Genomic DNA, 22,090 nt, shown 5'->3' with positions numbered 1-22,090 from the left:
AGCTCTTGGAGCTGCACTAATTAAAGGCCCTCCCCTCCCCCTGCTTCCTGGAGCATGTGTATAAACACCATCTGTTTCTCATAGACATAAAACCCTTCATGAAATCATAACTGTGAACCCTTCCACCCCTTGTGCCTGATACTTTTCTTGATTTTGGGTGATGGTAAGTGCCTGTGGTTGGGATGGAGGTTGCTATTGTTTCATCTACCTGTTTACATATGAGCAACACATGTCCCCAGAGGCTGGTGGGGGCATGGTGACCGCCCACAGTTGGTGGCAGTGGTGAGCAGGGAGATTCCACAGGCAGCCATGGCGGTGTCGGCGGCAGGAGAGGGGTGGGTGTCAAGAGCTGACCAGTGATTGGTGACCACCCACAGACACTGCCAGCACAGTAGTGGCGGTGGCAGCCAGAGGTGATCAGCAACCACCCACAGATGCCTCCAGCAGTGTCAGCAGTGGGGGGGGGGTGCCAGGAATCAGTGACCGCTCACAGATGCCACAAGTGGTGTTGGTGGGGTGGCAAGCAGCGACCGCCTGCAGACACCTCCAGCAGTGTTGATGGTGCTTTTCTCAGGGGGCGCACATGTACCCGCTATGTGTCACCAATGTGTTTACATAAAAGTACTGAGTAAAGGTGGGGGTGGGGAATGGAGAAAGAAAGGCTTCTGTGCAGAACATGTATTACCAGTTATAGTACTAGTTATCCTACTGGGTCTGCTTGTCTTTCTCATATATCTTTTTGTGTTTATGTAGCTAAATAATAATTGTATTCTACAGCTCATTTGCCTATGATCATCATCTTTTTATAAATTGGTAGGAGTAGTCCTATTTTCCTTTTAAGTTCCTAGTACTTTAATTTGACATTAGTTTTTGCTAGCTAGCAAAAACCCAGAACTAGTGGGGCTCACAGAAACCTGGTAGGAGTCTATCCACAACTGGGCAGTGGACATCAAGGGATACAGGCTGTACAGGTGAGACAGGGTAGGGCAAAAGGGGCGGGGTGTAGTGCTTTACATCAAAGAGCAGTACATATCCTCAGTGATCAGGATGGGGTCAGAGGAGGGGCAAAATGAGGCACTCTAGGGAAGAATGCAAGGGGGGCTTGGGGAAAGGGAGTTGATAATGGGTGTCTACTACAGACACCAGGCCTCACCAGGGGGATGAGCTGGACCTGGAATTCTCAGGTCAGCTCACAGAGGCAGTAAAGTCAAGAGATGTGGTTGTCACGGGTGACCTAAACTACCCAGACATCTTCTGAGAGGAGCAGTTAGCCAGGTCTGACTGCTCACGTAGGTTCCTAGCTGTGCTACAGGACCTCCACCTAACTCAGGTGGTCCTTGCCACAGGAGACAACTTGGTGAGGGGTCTGTGGGTACTCGAACACCTGGACAACAGTGATCATCGCCTGCTGGAATTACTAGCCAGTGCAGGGTGGTGAAAGCAAGCAGCAAAGCAGAGGTCCTTGACTTCAGGAAGACTGACTTCTGTAAGCTAAGAAAGTTAGTAGGATAGGTGTTGGGGTCTTGGAGCTTCAATGAGATGGGAGTCCAAGACAGGTGGTTGTTCCACAAGGAGACGACCCTCTGAGCTCAAAGGGAGTCAGTCCCAATGTGCACCAAGGGGGGCAGGAGTGCTAAGAAGCCCCCATGGCTCAGCAAAGGCATCCAGGGATGCCTCAGAGCAAAAAAGGAGGCGTACAAACAGTGGAAGCTAGGGGCTATCACCAAGGAGGATTACACCTCCGTTGCTCAGGACTGCAGATAAGTTGTTAGGAAGGCCAAGGCAGAGATGGAGCTAGGGCTAGCAACCAGAATTAAGGATAATAAAAAGTCCTTTTTCAAATACATAGGAAGTAAGAAGAAGGCACCGGGTAACATGGGGCCCCTACAGGATAGGCTTGGCAATCTGGTGATTGCGGCAAACAAAAAACCTGACCGCTTTCACAAATTCTTTGCCTCCATATTCCTGAACAGGGACAAGGACATCTCCCCCACTAGAATTGCACCCAGGGGAGGCACCACCATGCCTAGAGTCAGGGACAGCCTAGTTAGGGAACTTCAGTAGGTCCAGATTTTCTTCACCTGAGGAAATTGGCAGGGAGTCATAGCAGAATCCCTGGCATGGCTCTATGAACACTCATGGGGCACTGGCCAGGTACCATAGGATTGGAAAAGGGCCAATGTGGTCCCCATTTACAAGAAGGGGAGAAAGGAGGACCCTGGCAATGATAGGCCAGTCAGTCTTACCTCGGTCTTTGGGAAGACCTTTGAGAAAATTATCAAGGAACACATCTGCAAGGGCCCAGCAAGAGAGGTAAAGCTCAGGGGCAATCAACATGGGTTCACTGAAAGCAGATCCTGCCTCACTAACCTGGTTTCTTTTTATGATCAGGTCACGAAGTCCTTGGATGAGGGCATCAGGGTAGGTGTAGTCTTCCTGGGCTTTAAGAAGGGCTTTGACATGGTTTCCCACCACATTCTCTTTAAAAAAAAAACTTGGTGACTGCAGCATTGATGCCTACACAGTCAGATGGGTAGCAAATTGGCTAGATGGTTGCACACAGAATGGTGGTGGGCGGGTCATTTTTGACCTGGAGGGATGTGGGCAGTGGAGTCCCCCAGGGCTTGGTCCGGGGGCCTGTACTGTTCAACATCTTTATCAGCGATCTGGATGTGGGTGTGGCATGCACATTGTACAAATTTGCTAATGACACTAAGTTGTGGAGTGAAGTGGGCACGCTAGAGGAATGGAATCCAGCTAGATCTAGACAAAGTACAGAGGTGGGCGGATAAGAATAGGATGGAATTCAACACAGACAAGTTCAAGGTACTGTGTCCAGGGAGAAGGAACCAGCTACACAACTATAGGCTGGGGATCACCCTTCTTATTTACACAGTGGGAGAGAGGGATCTTGGAGTCACTGTTGACTCCAGGATGAACATGAGCCGCCAATGAGAGGAAGCGGTCAGTAAGGCTAACTGCACCTTGTCGTGAATCTACAGATGCATCACAAGCAGGTCCAGGGAGGTGATCCTTCCCTCTATGTGGCATTTGTCAGGCCACAGTTGAAGTACTGTGTCCAGTTCTGGGCACTGCACTTCAAGAGGGATGTGGCTTGCATTGAGAGGACCACTCACATGGTCAAGGGGCAGTGGGGCAGGCCCTATGAAGAGAGGCTAAAGGGCCTGAACCTATTCAGCCTCCACAAGAGAAGGCTGAGAGGAGATCTGGTGGACATTTACAAACTCACCGGGGGGGGGGGGGACCAGCAAGAATTGGGGGAGGCTCTGTTCCCCCAGGCACCACCTGGGGTTACTAGGAATAACAGCTACAAGTTGTTAGAGAGTAGGTTCAGGCTGGACATCAGGAGACATTATTTTACAGTTAGTGCTGCCAGGCTCTGGAATGGGCTCCCAAGTGAGGTGGCACTGTCTCCTACCTTGGGGATCTTCAAGAGGAGGCTGGAGAGATATTTGGATGGGGTGATATGACCCCGGCACCTGTTTCTGCCCAGGGCAGGGGCTCGGACCTGATGAACTGTTTAGGTCTCTTCCAACCCTAAGCACTATGATACATATTACAAACATATACAGTTATCAAAGCATTATTCTCTTCCAAAGAGAAAGAGACAAAGAGAGCTTCTGATTTATTTTTTAATTAAACCTGGATTGTTTCCTTTTTTGGTTTTATATCTGGTTATAATGCACAGGTTAGACATAGTAATAATTTGACTTCACATTTCTGATAGTGAGATCTTATGAACAAGAACAAATTCAGACTATGCCTGCAATGAACTGTTTGAATGTAAAATTTAACTCAGTTTTGGAATTTGCAACTTACAGTTCATATGAACATGGGATCAATAGGTAATACACCAGGGCGGGCAATTATTTTGGGTGGAGCGCCGCTTAGTAAGTTTTGGCAAGCTGTCAAGAGCCGTATTGCTTAGTCCTACCCCTTGACAGGACCCCGCCCCCTGGTCACCATCTTGTGACTGGAAATCCCGCCTCCTAACCCCCAATCTTTGCCACCAGAAGTCCCTCCCCTTGCCCCCAGAAATATTCCTTTCAGGAGGGGTTTTGCCATTTCTAAACCAGAAAAATACCAAATTATATTTGGATAGGGCTGGCCTTGCTGGCTGTCAAAGAAAAATCTTTGGTTTCAGATGCCGGTGGCAAAAAGGTCAAAGGCTAACATAACATATTTTGTCATTATAGTTCCGTATCCAACCCCCCCCCCCAGCTTAAATACAAAACACATGCACAGTCAATCTCAACTTCTTTTTTTACACTGTGCAACCACGACTTCCTTCCTACGCTGCATTCTTCTGTAGTGTAAGTAAAAATAAACTTTCTGTGTAACCAATACGCTTTAAACCTCCTGACTCCGTTCGCTTACCCACCTGTCCGACCACCTTACCCCACGCACATCCAGCTGGTCGTGCTGACCCAAGCTCGCAGGTCAAGGGTACACCGGTCATTGGACGCGACACTGGCAAGTCCTGTTGGCTTTCCCTGGGTTCTACTGCTCTTGGCTCCTGTCATCTTTGACAGGCAGCCAGGAGCAGATAAAGATACATTTTCTAAATTTTGTGAGGGACCCTGCAGGCTGGATACAATGGCCTGGCGGGCCGGGTGCAGCCCACAGGCTGTATTTTGCCCACCCCTGTAATACACAATATATACAGTTAACTGGAACTAGGAGATGACATCCTCTAGTCTTGTGCAGTCCATTACCATGGGCTTTCTTAATGACCACAATGGTAATATGTTTCTTTTGTACTCATCCAAGACATGATTTTCTGACAAAATAGTGCACCATGCAAGCTGTGACATCCCCTAGTAGCTGCCTGAATCCTGCCCCACTCACCAACTATAGGCTCTCAGGGTCTTATCCTGCTGCCTCATTTGCTACACCTTGATGAGGGGAAGCTGTTCTCAAAGGCCAGTGAGCTCTTCTAGGTGCTTTTCCTGTACTCTATCCTCCTTGGGGTCCATTTGGCCCACTTGATTCAGGGTTCCAACCCCTGCCATGCTCAGTTTTGCCTGTGGCTCCAACTCCACTCCCTCAGTCTCTCAGCTTGGAGCTCCGACCTCTGCTGACCTTCAGTCACTCTCTGGGGCTCCAGCTTCTCTACACACAAGCCATCGTCTTAGGGCTCAGACCCCTCTGGCTCTAATTGCCGTAAGGGCTAAAATAGTGGTCCTCCCCATGCCCATATCTTGCAGGTGTTACTCTGTCTATATTTTTGCTTTTATGTAGAGACCACAGCCCTCTTGGCTTTAGCACCCCCATTATTCTGGCTGCAGGCTTCCATCCCTGGCCTACCTGTTCAGTCCCAGCTTTCTCAGCCTGAGCCCCTTGCTGTCAATCACACTAGACTCAAAGCTCTTGGCTTGTTCAGCCTCAACCTGCCTGTGTCTCATTTTCCAGGCCCCTAGCTCGATCTTACTCATTCTCCAGGTGAGGCTGCTCTCCATCTGTCCTGGTCCCCTGGTGTCCTTGAGCCAGGCAAGGCTGCTTTCCATCTGTCCCAGTCGTTAAACAGTTTGACTTGAGTCCCACAAGCCTCCTGGATCCCAGATCCTAGAAGAGCTCTATTTCAGCTTCTACTGCCACTATTGCAGGGCATTTTCTAGACACCCCCATTTGTGACATCCTTACCACCCATATGAGGTGCACATAGTCCTTTAATTCTCTATGCCAGCTACAATTACCTCATATAGGGTCTCCCAGAGTCCCAGTAACTCCTACCCTGGAGCTCCTGGCTCTTGCACCTTATTAAAATACTTGGGCTGCCTGGGTTCGCCTCTATTGCATCCCAGGCTAGCTGGAATTATGCCCACAATAGGAGTCAGAGACAGACTGCTCTCTCTTGTTGAAGGACCAGGCCTTTAGTAGTCTGGACTCCACCCTTTCTGGGTCACACTGCCTTCTCCTTGGTCAGGGGTTTCTAATTAACCCAGTACTCAGCCTATCCTCAGGTGCTGTGACTTAAGCTCCCCTGCCACCCTTAACCGCTTGTGGTTTTCCCTGTCTGCCTGTAGATCTGCAGCTGGCCTTTGCTCAGCTAACTAATTGCAGCCTTGAAATGCTGGTTTCCTATTCACTGGGTGTGTCTACATGAGATGCTTAATGCATAGTTTACTAACTAGCTGGACAGTAAACATCTTGGTGTTTACACATGCACCTCTATTAGCATAGGTGGTGCATAAGTGCTGACAGTGGAGGGGAGGGGCACAACTCTGCACCACTGCCATGGAGGGGCGCACAATTCCACACCACTGTCCCTGCTGCTGCTGCTAGGTGTTGGGTCCATCCAGGCTGCAGCCCTATGCCCCACTGTTGGCATAGAATATACACCACTGCTGCCATACCCACTGCTGCCAGGCCCTGGCTCTGGCCAAGCTGAAACCCTATGCCCCATGCCCTGCTGTCCATGGAGAAGTCTGGGGGGCGGGGGTCATGTGCCCCCAGCACCCTTCCCCAATGTGTTGCCAATGCCTATTAGGTTGGAGTAAACGAATTTACTCTACAGCAGGATAGTACTTGTAAATACAAATACTATTCTGCTGCATAGTAAAACACTCTGCAGCAGCACACATGTAGATGCTGGAGGTGCTGGCTGGGGCATGAGGGTGCTTCAGTGTGGGGACTGCCTGCTGGCTAGCCCCACACTGAAGCACCTTCATACCCCAGCCAGCCCCTCTGCATCACATTGAGCTGCCCCCTGGAGCCACCTGCCACCAGGAGCTTCTCCGCCCTGACTCAATGTGCTGCACATGAACAAACTGTGGAGCTTATTGCTCTGGAGTTTATTGATCCTGGGCACACATTCAAACAGCATGCCTGGGAGCAATAAACTGCAGAGCAATAAGCTCCATAGTTTATTCATACTCTGTAATTGTATGTGTAGACATGCCCGCTAAGAAGGATGGTTTAAGAGTCCCTGCTACATCCTCCCAATGAACATCTGTTTCATGTTATTTTTCCAATTTATAGGGCTGGTCAAAATGTCATAAAAATTGCAAACATTCATACTCTTAAAACTTGTATATTTATTTTGCTGGGTACTATCAGGTAGTGCTCTGGGAGAGTGCACAGGGTAGAGAAGATGCTTGCTCAGGACCATTGCAGCCTTGTCTGGTCTCAGAGGCTAAAAACAGACAACCAGTTTAATGCAGTGCCAATTAGTCCATGATATAACTCACATCAAAACAGATGCAGCACAGTCATTTATACACAAGCCTTAACTTGAATTAGCCTCAATTGTTCTGAGGCAAAATGTTAATTCAGATAAGTCACAGGTACTTAATGTGGGACAGTGGGCCTGTCCATCTGTAACGTCTAGGGTTTGCTGTGTGATACCATTTGAATCAAACCAGTTGTCTGTTTTTAGCCTCAGTTCTCTGAAACCAGCTCAGGTTTGGCTTCTAAAGTAAGCTGGTGGGGAGGGAAGAAAGAAGACCCAGGTTTCTTTCCATCTGAGACCCTGACTTACGGCCTCTCACCTTCCCACCTTCTCTGTGGCCCTGACTCAAGAAGCTAGCACACAACTCTGCTCCTGAAAGAAGGATTTTACTTCTTGTTGGGGAAAGCCAGTGCAACCAACAGTTCCAAGAAGCATAGAAGACAGTTTCATAGTAGGTAGGGTCGGAAGGGACCTGAGCAGATCATTGAGTCCAACACCTGCCATGGGCAGGAAAGAGTGCCCATGATTATCTAGCCTCCTTTTGAAAGCCCCCAAGGTAGGAGCAAGCACCACTTCCCTTGGAAGTTGGTTCCAGATCCTAGCTGCCCTGACTGTGAAGTAGTGCCTCCTGATATCTAGCCTGAATTTACTCTCCATCAACTTATGGCCATTATTCCTCGTTACTCCTGGTAGTACTTTGGGGAACAGGGACTCTCCCATTGCCTGCTGGTCCCCCTTGGTCAGTTTGTAGATGGCCACCAGATCCCCTCTCAACCTTCTCTTGTGGAGGCTGAACAGGTTCAGGTCTCGTAGTCTCCCCTCGTAGGGCCTGCCTTGCTGCTCCCTGATCATGTGGGTGGCCCTCCTTTGGACCCTCTCAATACTGTCCACCTCCCTCCTGAAGTCCAGCGCCCAGAACTGGATGCAGTACTCCAACTGCGGCCTGACCAATGTCCCATAGAGGGGGAGGATCACCTCCTTGGACTTGCTCGTGATGCATCTATGGATGTATGACAAGGTGCAGTTAGCCTTCCTGACTGCATCCCCACATTGGCGGCCCATGTTTATCTTGGAGTCAATAATGACTCCAAGATCCTCTTCTGCCTCTGCACTGATGAGAAGGGAGTTCCCCAGACTGTAAGTATGGTGCTGGTTCTTCCTCCCCAGGTGCATCACCCTGCACCTGTCAGTATTGAAACCCATCCTGTTCTCATCCACCCACCCCTATAACCTGTCCAGATCTGATTTCAACCTGTCTCTCTCTTCTAGTGTGCCCACTTCTCCCCACATCATAGTGTCATCCGTGAATTTGAACAAGGTGCTTTCGCAGTTCAAGTCTAGGCTGCCCAACCAGAGGTTCTCTATCCCCTCCAAAGAGGGCAAAAAATCTCTCTGTCCCCAGTCCAGTCAATACAGCCAATACCCAAAGATACACCTTTGTTCATTTCTAGTCTTTTCAGCTCCCCAAAGCAACTCCACTTATCTTGTTCCCCAGATGCTTCTGGCCACAGACCTACCAGGCTGTGTTTTCTAGCCTGGTCTCCCTTTTATCTCCTCTTGACACCTCCTGGGATTGGCTCTCAGCTTTGTTGTTATACCCACAAAGACATTCAAGACTACTGATGCTAAAGGCCATCTGGTCTCATCCTGGTGTACCCAGCCCTGGCATTTAATTCCTCCTTTTCTGTGTACAGGTTACAGAGGTAAAGTGAATTATACAGTATTATAATAATGTGAACACAGTTTCTTGAAAATATCACAATAAAACCCTATATTCAATCACTAACCCCTTTTTTTGCTTTCCATGAATATCTGCATGAGCAGTTGCAGAAAGAGTTATGGCTGCTTGAATGAATGCATATTTGTATGAGTGCTTGTACAACTGTCTTGAAAGTGAAGCTGAAATGGGAAGGAGGAAGGTTTTGACAGAAGAGTGGGAGGAGGGACAAAAAATATAGATACAAAATATAAAATAAAATGAGTGCAAGTCTTGAGAAGGTGGGGGAACAAGTGGGAAGGGTAATGGCCCTTGCAGGAGTAGTGTCCAGGCAGTATGTACTAAGAAGGCATCTAACCCAAATCTGTTGCCTCCAATACATTTTAATGGTATGATGTTAGCCTTATAACCCACCATTTTGAAGGAGACATTCAAAAACACAAGTTTCATTGTGTTCTACAGCACTGCTCTAGGCCCAGAGCGATAGTCAAACACCCATGCAATGGCATTGTGTTAAGGGAGAGCACACAGAAGTGGCACTGGAAGAGAGAGAAGGCAAGAAATGGTATAAAGCAAGTGCAGTGGAAGCATGCTATGCTTGATGCCAGCATCTCCTGGGTTACAGCACTCACTTGGCACTAGGCTGTTGCTCTCACTGCAAGGCAGTGGGAACTTGCATCGGAGACAGAGAACTCAATGAGGGCCTGAGGCTGCTGTCAGAGCAAGAACAGGCTCCAAAGGAGGTTTAGTGTCTGCAGCAGTAGCAGCAGGATGTTGACATACATACAGGAGGATGCTGAAGGGGCCTTTGCCCTGGGGATGGAGATATGAGGCGTGAAACTCTTTCCTGAACCTGCTGGTAAGGAAGGCTGGAACATGTTATACAGACTGGAGTAAATACCAGGGCTGATTAGCACTCTCTCTGAAATGGGAGAATTGTCTTGTCTAGCACTGTTAGTTTTTCATTTTTATTCATTATTAAGAATAAAATATATATCTATTGCAAATCTGCATTGTTTAAATAGCTGCGGCTCCAGTTTAATATTGGTAAATGTATTTTAATTCTTCCTAGGAACTATTACATGTCAGTTATAACTCATTGTTTGAAATGATTGTTTCAGGTGATGCTTATGCTGCAATCAAAAGGGGGGAGGAGGAGAGAACTGTTCTTTAAACAGCAAAGGAACCTTTTTTATTTAACTAAGACATCAAAATGTATTTGTGAGACAGAGGGTAAACATTGGTTTGGGCTTAGTTTCATTTTCCAAGGGTTTCTAAATATTTCTATACATTTTTCTTAAAATATTTTAAAGAATCTGACTTTACCAGGACCTGTTTTGGGTATTTTTTAGACATAAAAAATTGCTTGTTAGAATTTCTTCTCCAGTTAATTGGCAAATGAATTATATGTAAATATGATAAAATTACATTAAATTAAATTAAAATATGTTAAATAGCTAATAAGTGTTGCTTCTGTTGAAAAGAAGTATGCATGTCTCCCTACCAGGCAGGAAAAACCTTGATATCTTTAAGGCTAAGTTCTATATACTTGGCCAAATATAATTATGCTCTTTATGAAAAAGCAGTTTTAACATTTTCTAAAGTTCTTCAGACTTATTGTCTGCTTCTCACTTTCAATTCTTTCCTTTTTCAGGGAAAAGTAAAACCCCAATGAGATAATCAGACCTTTACCTGTTTATAAAAATTAGATCATCTGATCAGAGAACAGAAACAATGCCATGAAAAATTGGAAGAAAAAATAACATTGTATAAATAACATTTTGTTTCTGTAGTTTGACAGAACCAGCATAGCTAAGCATGACCGAGTTGATTTTCTTTTTTTTTTGTGCATTAAAAAAACAAGCAAACACCACAAAAAACAGGTTTGGGTTTTGATCTTGAAAATGCTTACACACGTATTTAACTTTCTGTTTGGTTATAGTCCCATTGAGGACTATTAGAATAGTCACAAGCATAGACTTAAGTGTGTGTGCGCGTGCGTGCAAGCTTGCAGCCTGAAGGCCTTGATTACTGAATTCTAATTACAAGCCCAAACAATTACACCTGTAAAACCACAGTGAAAAGCATTGCTCAGGTGTGAGCGACACCAGAATTTAACCCAGCAAACCATTGTGACTGATGAACTTTCAAATTACAGAGGGAGTCTGTAGAATACTTTATCTAAACTGAACATAACTGGTATGGAATAATAATTGAAGGACAACAAACACAAGACAGCATACTCCACGAGAAGTGGTGCTGGCTCCTACCCTGGGGGTCTTTAAGAGGAGGCTAGAGGTACACCTTGCTGGGGTCGTTTGACCCTAGTACTCTTTCCTGCCATGGCAGAGGGTTGGACTAGATGATCTACTCAGGTCCCTTCCAACCCTAGAAACTATGAAACTGTGTTTATAGTTACTTTTCAGGGTAAAATTGCATTTTATCACTTCCCAATTTTTGCTTTGCCAGGGACCATTTCAGGGCATCTGGAGAGACCTGTTGTTTTTCAAAGTTATACACTCTAGCCGTGTCCACATAAATGCGGATGTTTGTTCCCCAGGGAAAAGAAAGAGCGGCACACCTTGTGCCACTGCTGCTTGCCCCCAGGGAACGCCCATGCCACATGCACTCTGGCGTGTGGCAGGTTACTCCGGGTTGGTTAGAGGAGGCCGGGGTGGGCAACTGTGCTGGCGTCAGCAGCCTTACCTGTGGTTCTGGGGTCCAGGGAAGCTGCAGCCATGGTGCTCCTGCAGCTGGGAGCCTGGCCAGCAGTTGGAGTGCGGCTTCAGGTGGTCAGGATCTCGTTTTGTGTGGTGTGCACTGCTAGCGTATGTTCTGCCCAACTTTTTTTTCTGCATGGGTATTTTTTATGCTGAGATCTCCCGGCATCAACCCGCCCTCGCCTCCCTTCCCCCCTCCCCCCACACGCTGCAAAATAGCTGTGCAGGGAATGCCTGAATGTGCAGCGTGTGACACGGCAGATGGGTCTGTGTCACCTCATACCGCATGGCCATGCTCATCTGAATTCAGCTTCTGGGTTTTTCCTGTATTCAATCTCATTCCAAGTGCATCTATATATTTTTTCCTACCCTGCAGTTGCTTTGAAGCATATGCGATTTGAAATTAGTACTAGGTCCATTTATGTAATTAGAGAAAGTATCAGTGGTCATACTTTGCAAACACTTATATCTACATCCACAAAGGCATCTAATGTGGTACTTAAACAGGATATAGGTGCCTAAATTCAAAAATGTGAAAATCTCCCCTCAGCTGTCACGTAACAGTAGAGGTGTTTCAGTGCTTGACACTTGACTTCCCCAGGCACCAACAGTTTTGCATCTGCCTGTGATCAGAAGTACCTTTGGAGAGTGCCTTTATCATAGGGCAGTTGGAGGAGGGTGGGGGAGGAATGTCCAGTGCTCCTGGTGAAACCATTCCATTTAGCAGGAAAGAATTAAAGATTCTTGGGACAAGAGGGAGCATGACTCTGTAGCCTAGGGTATGCATGTGGATTATGTGGTTTTAAAGCCCCTTATGTAGAGGAACTTGTGAATGCTGGTCTTCTGCATCCTGCCTGAGTATTCTAAAAGCTAAGTTATCATATAAAAGCAGAACACCAATACCAATTCCTCCTCCAGCCATGTTTTAAAAGAAAACTGTGACCTACATTTCCATTTTAAAAGAAAAGGCAAGGGCACCTACCTTCATGCAAGTGCTACAGGCTATGAATCCCAAATAGAGGAAGGCACTTCCTGGTAGCACTAAGACATGTAAACCCAAGACAGAATAGAATTAAGACACACCTCTATCCTTATAATTTCCCAATTAGCTATCTTAAACATGATCACTATGCTACCTTTAGATGGCTTCCCTTAGAGTGCTGGTTTTTGTGGAACCTGTTCTGCAGTGCCTGATTTTCTGCAGGCATTGTGCAGGGGACTCTGGCATTAACACAGGGGATAGATACCTATGTCCCCTTTTGGATCTGGACATTAAGCATTTGTGCGACTTAACTAATGTGAATAGTCTCCATTGTCTTTAGTGTAACTATTCAAAAGTAAAGTTGTGTATGTGATTAAGTATTAGCAGCATCAAGGCCTAATAAATAAATTATAATTTAAAAACACATAGAAAAGTAACTGAAAGCAGCCTGCACTATAATGCGCATCCAGGTACTGTTTAAAAATAAATTAATTAATTTTTTAAAAAAGTCTGATTACTTGTTATATATTAGTTTAACATAACCAGTACAGATGATACTTACTGGAACTAAATTCGAATCCTCTGAAATCTTGGATTTCAGTTAGGTGGTTAGGTAACGTTCAAACAATTTCTTCTTTTTCCTGAATGAGTTTGATCATACATCCAGATCTTTCATTCCTATCATTAAAATATGCAGAAGAAATAAAAATGTCAGCAGTTCTTCTGCAATTTCATGGTTAATCAACCCCCCCTTTCTATATTTTTTTTAATTATGCTAGTGAGAAATGAAAGACTAGAAAAATCTTTTGTTTAATTATGGTTCAAGTAAGAACTCACAGCTGAAACAACTTTTTGTTTTAATTAATTGTTAGGCTCCTAATTCTGTAAAGACTTAGTGTGTGCTCTTGCAGCTGGCAATGTTTAGGCTAGTGATTTTCAACCAGGGTGACATAAGATCCCTTTAAGGGAGCCATGGGGTGCCACACAATGTTAATGCTGTTAGTTGTGCAAACATGATTCTCAAGGTAAACCCAGAGTTTTCAAATAGGAATCTGTAGTATTAGAAATATTCTGGCCCATTGTGGTCTTTCTAAGTTCTCTGAAAGAAAATAATTGCTCTATTATTTTTCTGTATTCAAAAAAGGAGTGAAAGCTAACTAAAAGCTGGCATTTTCCAACGGATGCCTCAAGTCTATTGAGGGGTGCCTCAAATATATTGAAGTTTAGAACCACTGGTTTAGGCGGACTGACATGTCTGCAAGGAGCCCTGATGGAGTCACTGGGTCTCTGTATGGATTCAGTAGTCTGCTGTCATTTGCCGCTCAGGGCCTTACACACATGCTTAACTTTACACACGTCAGTCGACCCATTGAGCTTAAATGGGGCAGATGACCTTATAAAATAGCCATGGCTGGAGTATAAAATAAATTATTACTATGAGCCTTGTACAAACACAGAAAAGAGACAATCCCTGCCTCAGGGGCTTAAGATCTGAAAGACAGACTATGGGTAAAGGATCAGACTATAACATATAGGCAAATTAATATGGTGAAGAATTGGCATCTCCGCTAGTTACATGTATAGTTGTTGGGGTTTTCTCATTTCAGAATTACTTGCCAAAACTCACCAAGCAAAATATTTTTAAAAAATAGTTACAAAATCATTCCTGAGAAATGTTTTGTACAACTGTAGATTTCATGCTATTACTTGCTTTTACATAAAATAAAGCAACATTACCTGTATGTAGGGATCTCTATAAATCTTGCTAGAAGTTCCCCCACAGTGGCTCCTTTAATATTTTCAATTCACCAATTGCTCCACACTCCCACCCCTACCCCCAACCAGGGAGGCTGTTTGCCACTGTTTTAAATATGCTGTGGTTTTTGCTTCCCTGGTGATCAGTGGCAAACAGCCCAGCTGGTGGGGTCCCTCTGCCAGGCAGGGGTGGTAGGAGGCAAGTGGCTAAATGAAGTAGCTGCTGTGGGGGGCACTTCCAACATGATTTACAGAGCTCCCTACCTATATGTTGTAGTAGGCAGTATTGTGAGGGGGTGCAAAATTGCACAGAGTAAAATAGTGGAACTCTTCTTCATGTATGTCTTTATTGTATGATCATATTTAGCAAATGCTAAGTCCAATTATATTATAATATAGCACTGGTTATGGACATGACCATGCAACTTGTTATAAATAAGTACCCTTATGTCAGGGCAGTGCTCAAATACAATATATTACAATGTGATTTTTACTACAATTTTATTCAAGGATATCTAATAAGATACTGCAAAATAGAATTAACTTAGACTCGAGAACATATTTTTTCTGATATGAGGTCTGATACTCAGACCCAGAAAATAATTTTTTTAGAGTTTAGGTTTTCCTGAAGGTTTATGATTTTGTAGTGCTGTTAACTTCTGCATTATGGGTCGTGATTAAGACAAAAGTCTTTTGGCCTGTGTGCTAATTCAGCACTTGTGAAAGTACTGTTTTATCTGAGTAGTAGGAGGGACTGTTCCTCATAGAAGGGAGGGATCAAAAACCCCCCCACACAAATAGACTAGAGCCTTCTGTGTATATCAGAGGGAGGTAGAATTTGCCCTCTCACTATATGGAATCTTATGCTACAAAATACCAGCATGGATAAAATGTGAAAAAAAGCTTGACTTTTTTGTTTTAAAATGTTATCCATCTACACCTCCAGTCCTGTAACGGGTATTGATATAATTAATACTTAGTTCATTTATTTATAGGTTGCTTTCATTTATAGTAATCTTTCATTTATTGGTATTAAAGTTCCTTGCAAAAGAAGTTATATCGGCACCTCATTTTAAAAGTGGGGAAAATTGCAGTGTATGACTTGTCCAGGATTGCAGCAAAAGTAGGAACAGAATGCATGCCCAGATCCATGGCCTCTGGACCTTCCTGCTTCCCATTGTACATAACAGCTTACACTTGGGGTTGAAGCATCACAAGTAATTTTACAGATTTATCTCTTTTGTCTGATTTCCTTGTTGTTGCCATTAATTTCTTTTGTTACTTTGAAGTGATGTGGTTCCATGGTGGGCAGGGAAAGTGGACACAAGCTGCAGCTGCCACTTTATTTCAGAGGTATTTGGGTGCCCAAAGATACAGATAGGCATGCGGGAGATAAGAATCTAAATGCATTTAAAAATCTTGTTCAAGGACTCAACACATGCAGCACCTTTGCAAGGTCTTCCAGCAAGACTGCATGCAGCTGCTACTTAGGGCTGATGTTTGGTGTAGAGCAACCACTATGTGACTCCTTCAATGGAGAGTGCACTAGACATGAATGCCCAAGTCCCTGAAGGAGCTTAGACCCATAAACTGCATTTTTTTAAAGAAGAATCTATTCCAGCCCTTCAGTTCCAACAACTCTTGCTCTCCCGCCCCAAGATAAACAGATACTGCTTTCGTTTAGCCTTAGAAAGACTTGGGAGCTTAATTAATACTACTCCTTCATGCCATTCAAGGCTATCTACACACTGAACTCTCACTGAAATCATAGGTAGTTTTGATTACGGATTGATAACAGGAACAAGCTATTACACTATTAACAAGGTTTGTTCTTTTGTTCACTAGCAATTTACTTCAGTGGGCTTTTTTGTTTTAATTTTCTTCTGTGCACAATAAACATATTCATTAACCTGTATTAACAGTGGTATCTAGTATGTAGTATATTAAAACAGTGGCTGGTAACCTGTAACAAGCTGCAGGCTGGTACAACCTGATTCAATGTGGGCTGGGTGTCTACAGTGGCAGGGGACTTTGCTTGCTCCTGCTTTAGGGCCGGTGAGCTGCTCCATGACTAGAGCTTAGGCACAGCTCAGCTGATGAGAGCTGCATCCTTGCTACTGCTCCTCCTCCCTGCCTTCCTACACCCCCACTGCAGCTCCCCACCAACTAAAAGCTGTACCTGCACTGCAGCCACAGGGAGAGTTAAAGCTCCCCAATGAGGGCTTCAGTGGCTCCATGAGCCGACTCTAGCCCACAGGCTGTATATTGCCAACCCCTGTATTAAAACATTATGCTGTATATTATAGTATACTAATGTATTAAGCTTCATGGCTAGGAATGTAGAAGGAGGTGTATTATCATTATTATCCCCGTTTTACAGAGATATGGAACCACAGAGAGATAAAATGATTTAACTAAAAATATACAACGTCAGTGTCAGAACTGGGATTAAAAAGCCCATAGTTTCCTAGTACCCATTTCCATACTTGGTCTACCTGGTAATGCTACTTCCTATGCCCCTTTACTACAATACATATAAATTAGTTATGACAAGTATGCTAAAAAGCAAAATACCTGAAAAAAAAAACGGTAATTATTTTTGTGCCCAGCTATCTACAGACCAAATTATTCATTTTCTCTCAATTGATAAACGCATATGTGCATGAGTGTATTGCACAGAAAGTGAGAGAGAGAGGATTTTGTCCTTTAAGGTTATTTTTAAACTAGAAAAATGAACATGTTTTGGCACTACTTTTTTAAATATAGTTTAATAATTCTATGTTTCAGAGCAGAAGATGGCTAGTGACTTATCTTCTAAAAGAGACTGACTGAAATATCTGTTTGGAATTATTCCTGGAATTAGACCAGCATGAGGTCTCCTCTGCCAATCTAAGGTAATAATGCTGAAAGGCAAGAAATCCAAAGTGATGCATGTCCAGCTGACCGTGTGTTGACAGTGTCAGGCCTGGCAAAAGTTCCTTATGCCTGAAGCCAAAAGAGCCAGGAAAATGGGTAAACCTGGGGATGTCATCACTCTGAGACACGGTAAACACAAACTCCTTTCTAACAGGTATTTAGTCAATGAGACCAGAAATGATATTAAAACCTTCTGCATCTCTCCAGGGGATGTACAGAATTTACTGGCAATTAAACTCAAGAGTTCTGTCATTGTGAGGCTCCTTCTTGAAGCTGCAGTGAAGATTGCTGAGGAATTATTTACCAAACAAGCCACAAAATGATAGGAAATTCTGGTTTTCAGTTCATTTTTAAAGAAAAACCTTTTCAGATCTCACAAATCTCATTTTAAAAAAATCTCAGTAAATTTTAAATGAAAAAGTAGCCCAATCTTATTAGAGGCTGAAGGTCGTATTGGAATTAATGTGTCTGAATGTGAACCCCTTAAACTGGTGTAAATTAGGAATAGTCCAACTGCAGCCCACATAGGTAGCCCGATATAAGACAAATGCAGAATGAAGCCCATTAGGCAAGTCAAGTGTGCTTAAGCACCTAATGTCCATGCAAATTAGTTTGATTTCTTAAAAACAGTTTTAAAATGGTTTCTTTTAATTTTGTTTCTGCACAGCAACAAAGATTGTACAGTACTGAAGTCTGAGGTATATCTTGTTCTGTCTGATTCTGTTTCCTTGAGGTTGCATAAATTATGTATACCCTCTTTACTTTAGATAACAGTCTGGTCTCTGAAAGATATTAATTATTATGTAATAACTTTCACTAATTGTTCCTCCCTTTTGAGTATTCGAAAAATTGATTGTGTTGACAATAGTAAAGGATAATGAATGGTTGTTAAGCTGTCTGCAGTTCAAAATGAAGTACTCAGTCTCTGCTAATAATTTTGGTGGGATAAAGTCAATATAATTTTACTGATATGATGCAGATATGCTTTTGTTAATGTCTAAAGAAAAAGCTTCAAATAATACTTAATTATTATTCTGTTACTTATACAATGTACACCATTTCCATCAATGTGATTGAATTACTATAAAATAATACATTTAAACATCCTAAAATATATTACAAACAAGGCTGCAAATCCTTCATTTTTAGAAATCCCGTTCTGTTTAATAGATTTGGCTTGATTTTAGTGGAAGTACTATAAACACAGCACTGGAAAAACTGGGTCTTAATAATAAAAATCATCCAATACAAAAAAGATAATGAAAGTGCAAGTAAGATGCCTTTTAAAAATGGTTCGTGTTAAACTTTTTCCTACAATGGTATCAGATACTTTATGCATCTCTCAGAAACTCATGTATACACAAACGTAATTTAAAGGTAATCAATGTCCTTTGTACTAGAACTGACTTGTGAGATTTACACATGTATTACACTCTCTTAAAGCAAACAGTGTCTTTATATACCTGCATGCAGCATCAGGCTACTTTAGCAGGACTTGTGCATCTGTTTTTAGGCAAATTTTGGCTCTGTGCATGTGTATAGTTTTCATTAAAGTACTCAGCAATAAGACATGTACTGGTATAAAAAATATACCCTCTTGTTTATAGTGAGCGCTAATTTTAGAAGCCAATTAAATACTTAGATTGTTTTGAAGCGCTTTTTAAAATGTTATATTATTCTGTGACACCAATGCCCTGTCAATCTATTACTATCAGAGCACTTCACTTAAACAATTTTTTATTAATTTAGAATGCTAAAAGATGCTTGATCTCTTTAGTACTTTTAATCTTAACACCAGTCTTATTCCTTGCATGCTTTAATGAGATATCAAATTGATTTTGATGCTATTATGCACCTTAGTCTTTTGTTCAGTATGCATAACTCAGGTACTGATCATTTATGGTACAGTGTAAAACAATGGGAACTATTAGAACACCTTAAAAGCAGTATACTATACAATTTGAGTTTATTAGGAAAAAATTAAGTATTTTATTTAAGTGCAGAACCTCTACAGCAGTGCAAACTTGCCTGCATTGCTCCCCCCATGGCCCTTAGGAATAGTTTTGAAGAGATGTTACCTCCATACCCATTCAGTCCTTGGCCTCTTCTGCTGAAACTGCTAGTGGTGATTTGAGTTACAATGTGGACTACAGTCCACTAGGAAGTAAACTGAGACCAACATTACATTTTATGCTAGAACAATGTGAAACTGAAGATGCTATGCAACTTGTTTGGAATTTTTCATAATTTAATTCAGGTGGTTTCATAGTTGAAAGACTTTACTTTTTCATGACATTTTGCAGATTGATTTTTCACATGTAAAACATGCAGAAAACAAGTAATTTTTTGTTGCATCAAGTTAAACTGGAAATGGACCGAAACTTCACTTATAATGATCTCCATTTTTTAGAGATGTTAAAATAAGCTTCTCTATGAGGGGATTTTGAAGATTAACAGGCTAACTGACAACATCCTGTTTGCCTTATTCTTGTAAGTGGTTCAGGTGGGCCAAATTAAACTCAGTTACATTGTTGGGACTATTTACTGAAATAATGCAAGCTGTATATGGTACATACAGTATTTACAGAACTTTTTTATTTTTAATCAGGTTCTCCTCTCTTACTGGTAAACCACTGGTAAAAAGTCATGGCCATCTCTTTGTCAAATAGGTCTTGCATACTTTTTGCCTAGCGAAGTGTCCCACCACTTACATCCCAGAACACTCTACAGTCTGGTCGTCAGGAACCTTTGCTGGACGGTGAGTGAAGTGGGGCATTGATGCAAAGAAGGCATTGTGCGGTCTCCTAGTTCTTGGGTGGTAATTGCAAGCACTCATCTCTTGTACAAAAAAGTAGGCAGCAGCAACTCCTCTAGGTGTGTTTTGAAAGAAAAGAGTAATACTTACACTGTTTTTAAAAGAACAACTAAGTGCCTAACTTCAGAAGAGGATTTCACACTATGAATCCTGAGCTAGGATAGGGACCACTTTATAGCTGCAAAGTAGGCATCTAAGCACCGGTAAAGGATGGGTTTCAATGTTTCTCAGTGACTAGTTTGGTTGGTCTCTCACACAGTATGTAGGCTTTTGTGAATCTCTTCCTGGGGTACAGTATACATTGTACAGCAAGTTTAGACCCCTAGCTCTGGGCTTCTACCCCAGGAAGTTAATTGCCTAAATGGCCCTTGGTCGATCTAGCCCTTTCAGCTAAATTCTTAAGTCCCACATCTGGGGCTTATGTTCTTTTGGGTATCTAGGCCATCAAACTGCCCTGACCTCTGCATTAACTGCTAAACAAGGCAGCTTAGACTTCTACTAAGTTTTCTTAGCTACTAAGTTTTGTGATGCTTCATGTATGACGTTTTGTTTCAAATTAATTTCTTATAGGAATAAAACAAATATAATTTTGTCTATTTAAGGTAAATAGCACATATACAAGCAGGTTTTTTCCTCCTATGGATTAAGTACTGGTGAAGGTGTTGGCTTCACAACCCTGATGAATGAAGTCCTCCATTTAAAAGCAGAGCAATCTTTCTATATACTTTAATTTTCCAGTCATACATTGTTTCACTAACTTAATCGCCAAGGGACTTTCTGTAGCGATAAAATGGATAAGACCAAAAAGGCCCAAATAGGGCAAATTTGCTAATTTCTAAATTTGCTAAATTGCTCACCATTTATTAATACTACACTTTCACAAAAAAAAGTCTTAAACCATGGTCTGACCTTTTTGGAGGTTACATAAGCAGGGTCTTCATTTTGGACACGCAGACACAACTCACCACGTACCATTCTCAGTATATAGTTGGGGATGACCCTGGTTTGGGCAGGGGGTTGGACCAGATTACCTCCTGAAGTCCCTTCCAACCCTAATTTTCTATGGGCATGTCGACACTTGCCAATTTAAGGTACTTTAGCCATTTTTAAGGCTCACTAAGGGCGTGGATCTACAAGTGCATGCCCTTAATGCGCCTTAAACAATTTTTTTTTTTTAGGTGCAAATAGTTAAGGTGCCTTAAGGGATGTGTAGGTGCTGGGTGCAGCTGCCTCAAGTCACTAGGGGCTTGGACAAGCCCTCTGCTCACTTAGAGCCAAGCCACCTCTGGCTGCAGTCTAGGAGCCCCACCTCCACATGTGTTGCTGACAGACCCCATGGCCCATGGGCATGCCCTGCACCTTTTTCTGTGCTCCCCAGCCAGGAATGCCCTCATTGTTGTGCTGCCCCTGGCCACTTTCCCAGTGCAGCACTTGCCCACTGCCCACAGGCCCTGGTGCGGCTGTGCATGTGGGGGGCTGTCCAGGGTGCTGCCAAGGTCAGGCTGCAAGCATATTTGCCCAGTGAGCTGTGTTAAAGAGCCTTAAGGTAGGCATGTGTAGACATGTGCCCAAATCACCTTAATGTGCCTTCGGCTAAGGCACATTAAGTTTAGGCACATGTAAATTTACATGAACACATACCCCATGATTCTATGATTCTCAGCCTTCTTTTTCAAGATCACTCTATAGTGAAGTAGCCCACCCTTTTCTTAATGGGGTAACTCCTATTAGCCAAAATGTAGAAAATTAATAGTATGACAAATCCAAATTCACATCTATAAGCAGTGTTTTACAATATAAAAACAGATCATGCTTACAATTATAATTGTTCCATTGTCCTTACACTAAGGGATTCGCTCTCTCATTTTACACAATATGGGTGTGTGTGTGTGTGTGTGTGTGTGAGAGAGAGAGAGAGAGAGAGAGAGAGAGAGAGAGAGAGAGAGAGACACTTCCTCCTAATGTGGAGAGAAAATCTTAGGACAGTTTTTAT

The 22,090-nt window shown here is 43.2% G+C and overlaps 1 long non-coding RNA gene across 2 annotated transcripts in view; it reads left to right on the top strand.

The window, feature by feature from the left end:
* The window catches only part of LOC149868232 (uncharacterized), a 185,972-nt gene that overhangs the window by 68,381 nt on the left and 95,501 nt on the right, over positions 1–22,090 (top strand). For both annotated transcript variants that reach the window (XR_016440956.1, XR_016440957.1), the window contains one exon: positions 17,154–17,260. This is a non-coding gene — a long non-coding RNA (uncharacterized LOC149868232). The remainder of the gene's footprint in view (positions 1–17,153; positions 17,261–22,090) is intronic.

The sequence above is a fragment of the Crocodylus siamensis genome, chromosome 3, assembly GCF_052110815.1.
Source record: "Crocodylus siamensis isolate JL-2025a chromosome 3, ASM5211081v1, whole genome shotgun sequence".
In the NCBI taxonomy this organism is placed as follows: domain Eukaryota; kingdom Metazoa; phylum Chordata; order Crocodylia; family Crocodylidae; genus Crocodylus; species Crocodylus siamensis.
This window is presented reverse-complemented; position numbering and strand designations above follow the sequence as displayed.